Below are 6,835 nucleotides of genomic sequence, written 5' to 3'. Positions count from 1 at the left end.
GAGAGAGAGAGAGAGAGAGAGAGGAAAAAGAAAAAGAGAAAGCAATATTTTCTTTTATTTATCTTGTGAATCTGCGAATGCAATACTGTATGCAGTATGTAAGTAAAATCAAATAAATTGATTGAAATATCGATAAATGGATTGCACTGTTGGACAGTTGCAATTACGAAAATTATTCTTCGCGTGTCTATCGCAGAATATTGCATTTTTTAAATTTAGTTTAAAATTGAAAGAGGAAAATTTGAAATGATAAATCTGCGGGGATTTATATGTTTTTAAATATATAAAATAAATATGCGCGCGAAAGTGCTGCCTCATATCAAATAATGGAGACATTCGCGAACATCAGCAATAAGGTTATTAAACGCTGCACGAAGAGAAAGAGAAAAACTTATAGTCATGACTCATAGCTTTTTACTATCATCCAGTACAATCCCGGCTAGACTGCGTGGCTAATCTAAGTTAAGTAGTTATTACTATTAAATGCAAAGGAAACGAAACCGCCAATTTTATCAACACGACGTATCATAATGATATGTCATGACATTTACATCGTTAAAATATATTTATATATTTGTGAGAGATCTTGTTATACACATAATTTATATCGGTATTCATCAATTAAACATATTTACATAGGCCCTGTTCCGATATATACTGCCAGTACTGAAAATCTATATTATACGTAACGCGAACTATAGATTTTGAGTATTGACAGTATATATCGAAACACAGCCATAATTATCTAATAAAAATTATATAAATGTTAGATGGTATTTGACTATTTCATCAGTTATATTATAATGGCGTGATACCTAATTAATGTATTGTATTTATAATATATTAGTTTCTTCTTTCTAAATAATAAAATAATTAATAATTATAATTTTGTAGACTTATTTAAAAAGATATATACATATATATACATATATAATTTTCACAATCATGACAGTTACTTATCGTTTCTCTCTTACTTTCCTTCTCGCTCTTTGTAATAATTCATTAGAAAAACAACTATGATAGATGATTGAATTACTGAATCAAAGAACTTGCAGAAAAATTACCATTTATAATAGACCTATCATTATTGTGTCAGACATGAGATCAGACAACAACAATATATATGACAATTATTAAAAAGGAGGCGTGTTGAGTTTGGCGTTCATGTTCATGGTTCATCGACTGACCTTTCGCATTGGGAGAGAGAGGCCCATTTCTCCGAACCATTTAATTAACTCTTCACTACGCAATCTTACAGAACATTCTACGATCATCAAATTTCATATACGACTGCTGCATCTCGGTTTCAGTAAGCGATTTTTAAATCCGATGGTTTACGGTCGACATAATATGTATTGCTTAAAATAAAATTTAATGTAACTAGTACATAACAGGCGCGCGCTTCGCGCGCGCTGCGTATTGAATCTCATACATCTTCCAATAACATTTATACCAATTTACATTTTAATTAAACAAATTTTAACAATTTTCAATAAAATGACGTTTTAATCGGCCATTTTTTAAATAAAATCACGATTTTTTAGAAAATAGCCACATAATTCATCTTTAAGATAAGCCCATCAGAAAGAAGTCGATATTTTTATTTTTCTGAAAGATATGAATTTTTAAACATTGGGGAAAAGAAGATTCAATAACATGGCATTTAATTTTTAAAATAATAATTTTTTTTTAATTTTTTGTATCTGATTTTTAAAACAAATTTTTTTTATATTTTTCTTTGATTTGATTTTTTAAATAAAAATTTTTTTTGACCCACCATCACCCATTACCACCACCCAAAACCACCACCCACCACCACCATCCACCACCACCACCCACTATCACCACCCACCGCAACTACCCACCACAACCATTTTTTATATCATGTGATTTTCAAAGTAAAAAATTTTTTTTTAATTTATTGTATCATGTGATTAAAAAAAAAAATTTTTTTTTTACCAACCATCACACCACCATCACCCATCACCACAACCCACCACCACCACCCACCACCACCATTTTTTACACATATGCGTGAGCTATTTCCATTTTGAAGGATTAAAGTGTCCCATGCGGCGCAACTGCCATAAATATCATTATTACTCACTCAATTGTACGTCGCGCGGATGATTGTTCAGAGGCTGCATGCAAATGCACAAAGGGACACTTAACGCGAAATGTTTTCCCTCGCACTTACGTTCTTACGGCAGGCCACATCTTTTTCGCCGCGACCCCAGCTGCGACCTCGTGATACCTGTAGACTCTCGATGCACGATGTGGAGGGGCATGGAGAGCCTAATGTAAGAAGAGTATAATCTAACAAATGTATTTCTCTTGATCTTGTTACAGTATCATATAAAATTGAGGCACGGAAGGCATCGCCGACAACACGGTGAAAGTTATCTGCCCAGCAGCTTTGTACAGGACACGGATGAGCCTGAGAGAGGCAATTGGGGACCATGGTCGACACCCAGTTCCTGTTCGCGTTCCTGCGGTGGCGGAGTTGCTCATCAAACCAGACAATGTCTCGACATAGAGTGAGTTACTATATTTTGCGAACTTTTACATTTATTGTCTATCTGCTACTACTCTGCAATTCGCATTAGAATGTCGCACGTACGTCCTGACATATAATATTGAGAATAATGTTAAAATGATATTTGTTGGAGATGAATTTGACATGTATGTACATACAAGAAAAACAAACATCTCAATAAATCTATCTCGTAAAATTATCGTCTAAATTGGAAATAAATACTAATAAATTTCATGTAAAAATGAGATATCGCAAACTGTTAATTTTTTATCATTCTTGACATTTCCTGGTGAGAAATTCTCCGCGTAATGAAGGAAATTTTAAGCAAGTATAAATTCTTTCACAACTCTAATATGTATGTAGTATAAGTATACTATAAAAAAAATTATTAACAATATATAATAATTGCTGTGCTCATTTCGTAATTGCGCTCACTTAAATTTATAAAGCGTATGACAAAATTTACAAGGCTACTTTAAACTGTGTTCTTCATTGAGAATTTATCCGAAAGAAGAATCCATTTCGTTTCGTTTAATTTTTCGCTATACTTATAATTTTCAATAAGCTCAATCGGATTGAGATTGGATTATAAACGGGTACAACTTGCAAAGAATTTGATCAAATCTCTACAACAGATGCTCGATATAACATTGTATAAGCAGCAAATTGTAGAAACCGTTTATATCAAAACATTAATAAATTTTTTTTGCATAATATATTTTATATAATTTACAGATTTTTTCAAATTGCTATAATAAATAAATAAAATAATGTGAGAAGATTTCTATTGAAAAAAAAAATAAAAAACAATATTTCTTTAATAAATATTAATATTATTTTAATACAATATTATTGATATACATTTCACTATATAGTATTTAAAAAGCCGATGTGTACACGCATTTTCTCTCTCTCTCTCCCTCCCTCCCTCTCTCTCTCTCTCTCTTTCTCTTTCTCTCTCCCTCTCTCTCTCCCTCTTCCTCTCCCTCTTTCACGTTAGAAAGTTCACGAATTTTATTTAAATAAAATGACAAATTGCGATAAAAATTAAATACAATGTACACGAAAACGTCAACTAAATTTTTTTTACAGTGCGTTGTATGTCAGCCGCGATTAAATTTGGGATAAATCAACAAAACTTTTCTCCTAGCACACACCAACGTAACAGATCCGCCGTAAATCCTTCTTATCTCTAAACTAAGGGAAGATTAATCGTAGGCACTTACACGCCTCCCGACGCGACGTCATGCTATCTCCGGGAAATTCTTACCATTTTCATCGCAAAAACGAAGTGCAATTAAAGTTGGTTTTAACGCGCTATGATTACGTAAAGTAGAAAATCGAGAAAGTGACTGATCAATGATCGACATTGTGCTAGTGCTAAATGAGACTCATCACTAATGATACAGTACAGAATTTTAGAAAGCTAGGTAATGTGAAAGCACGCGTAATGCATGCATTGCATCACGGTTCTCATATTGAATGTATCGTGTCACATAGGTCATCTAAATGTATCTACTACGATTTAATCATGAAAAAAACCCATTATTTTCACGATAATCGTGGTATGTGTTATCCGTTTCTAGAATCAATACTTTCGATCGATTAGAAATTGCGAATTAATTATAAATCAATGGAGAAAATGTTATTTTTATATCATTCTCATTTTCTTTTAATTGATGGACTTGCTGCAACAGTGAGGGTTAACCTACATTTTGTAAAAACGGAGAAAATAAACTCTAGAGTTTAAGTAATAGGAAGAATAAAATACATCCATTTCTACCAATATCACATATTTGGCTTCGTTTTGGATTAGCCCATTGTTGCAGTAAGTTTTTCAATTGTCAGTATTTTGTATATATACATATTAAAAATGATTTGATTTAAAAGTAGGCTTTCGTAAATTCATTACTCTTATGTGCCAAGAGTAAATTATAAAATTCCGAAATGTATACAATGTAGTCACATATACATATATAAACCTATTAATAAAACACTACATGTAATACTGCAGTAAATCGCAATTGTGTATAGAATCTCGTTCTGCTTTTATCGAGCAAAAAGAGATATCTATCTTAAGAAATTAAATTTTTTAATGTTGGGCTTCGTGCGAAATAAATAAACAGCGCCTTATCTGGCTACTTCGAAAATTTATTGAAGCTGTAATCTTTTGATTTTATTCTCAGGAAACTTCACACTTGCGTAGAATATTACAAGCCATTATTGATCATTTTCCATTTTCTTTTGTAAAAATTTTATAGTTATTTGTTTTTTAATTGGGAGAGGTAGAAAGATTGTTCATATTTTATTTTATTTTTTCATAAAACGAAACTTTTTGACTAAAACTTTTTAATTAAAGGGGTAATCTTCCATGTAATAGAGAATTTATTATCATAAGTCACTTTTTATCGATTGTGATAAGAATGGAAATTCAGAGCACATAATCAAAATTTAAATGTAGTTTACAAAATTTAGATGTAAAATACGTTAGAGAGTCGTTATAAATAGTAATTATGTTAAAGAATGTATCTTGCAATATTATTAAGTATACTGGTGTTGTCCCTTTTATTACGCATTACACGTGTATTTCATCCTTCGGATAGTTATTACAATTATTAAATAAACTTGATTGTTTAACCTTTATATATTAATAATGATATCGATTTATATACACAATGCTATAATTATGATCAGTGCGAATATAAACGAATAAATAAATATTATATGTATGTATATTTGAGCAGTATAACTGGACGAGCAATTCGATTAAATTTAATCAATCACTACAGAATTAGGTATTTACAATAAGAAGAATGTTCGTGTAACGATAATATTTATCATAAGGAAATATAAACATGAGAAAATACTTTAACTCCAAATTCTGTCATTCATTACTAACAAGTAATATATTTATTTTATAATGTTGCAGTGACAGTGGTCATGACAAGTGTACTGGTTCGTTCAGAAGGTTTTTTTCATGCAACATTCAAGTGAGTACGGAAAATAACAACTAATATATATTTTATTCATGATAAATTCACTCGCTGGATGTGAGTGAAGTGATGTTGCGTGACGTGACAATACCGATCTGAAATTGCAAAAAGATTCCATAGTGGAAATACTCTGAGCTATGTGAGTCGAATACAATCAGAGACTTGATGAATTGCCTTGTAACAACGAATGATTTATGCGATATGTTTTAATAGATCCACTAGCTGAACAATCTATCAAGAGGTCTTTGAGGCAAACGCATAACGCGCGTTTCAATTACTTTTATCTACAAATCAATGAATCGAAATTTATATGTATTTTTGCTTTTTTCTTTATTCACACGCACGATTCTTACAGTTCTTTGTCATTATGTCACACAACGTAATGTAATCATTAAAGTACGATGACGATTCATCGATACAGAAAATTACAATTAATGTAAATATCATTGTTAATCCCTCGGAGAATAATAACTCGATTCCTTCAATTCTATCACGTTTTTTCGGCGCGACATACACACTTCGCCTGCTTTTATCCTTTCAGATATGGATCAACAAATGATGCATCAATTTTTAGTCATACAATTTATATCGTTATTTAATTGGATCCTCTTAGCCAATTCTAATATTATTAATTTGTACACACACACACACGCACACGCACGCGCACGCGCACGCGCGCGCGCGTGCGCGCTAATTTGAGTTTAAACGTGGAATAAAAAAATGTGATTTCATAAACCCTGCAAATTTTAAAAAATTTACATAGTCACATGTTCTTGATGTTTTTTGTGGCTAATTATGATTAATTAATGATTAAAAAATATTATCAATTAGAATTGGATAGTGCTTCGCCTTTTTTTCATAAATTTTTATTATCAACTCATTGAAGTATTAAATAGGCAGAAAACGAGCAGAAAATAAAAAGAATTATTTTGAAAAATTTATTATTATAAAAATTACCTCTAATAATAGAGAAATATAATATGTTACTACTACGCAATTACGAGACCAAATTAAGAAAATATTACGTAAATCTTCTGAAATTGACATGACAAGATATTTATTACTTATATCTTATATCTAGACAGATTGTTATCGACGATGGGATTCAAACGTAATTGGAATTTTACATTTAAAATATTTTGAAATTTATTAAACGTAATATAAAATAATTGATACATATTAAGAATTTTGTAATTATTAAAAAGCTTCTTTCAAAATATATTTTATATAATTACTAGTACATAACAGGCGCGCGCTTCGCGCGCGCTGCGTATTAAATCCCATACGTCTTCCAATAACATTTATA

The 6,835-nt window shown here is 31.0% G+C and overlaps 1 protein-coding gene across 2 annotated transcripts in view; it reads left to right on the top strand.

Annotated features, from left to right (window-relative positions):
• LOC105450934 (papilin) overlaps nt 1-6,835 on the top strand; it is a 33,186-nt gene that overhangs the window by 2,233 nt on the left and 24,118 nt on the right. For both annotated transcript variants that reach the window (XM_011691066.1, XM_011691062.1), the window contains exons 2-3: nt 2,350-2,537; nt 5,466-5,526. The gene's annotated coding sequence lies outside the window, so the exon portion shown is untranslated. The remainder of the gene's footprint in view (nt 1-2,349; nt 2,538-5,465; nt 5,527-6,835) is intronic.

The sequence above is a fragment of the Wasmannia auropunctata genome, unplaced genomic scaffold, assembly GCF_000956235.1.
Source record: "Wasmannia auropunctata unplaced genomic scaffold, wasmannia.A_1.0 LD336053.1, whole genome shotgun sequence".
NCBI lineage: Eukaryota > Metazoa > Arthropoda > Insecta > Hymenoptera > Formicidae > Wasmannia > Wasmannia auropunctata.
This window is presented reverse-complemented; position numbering and strand designations above follow the sequence as displayed.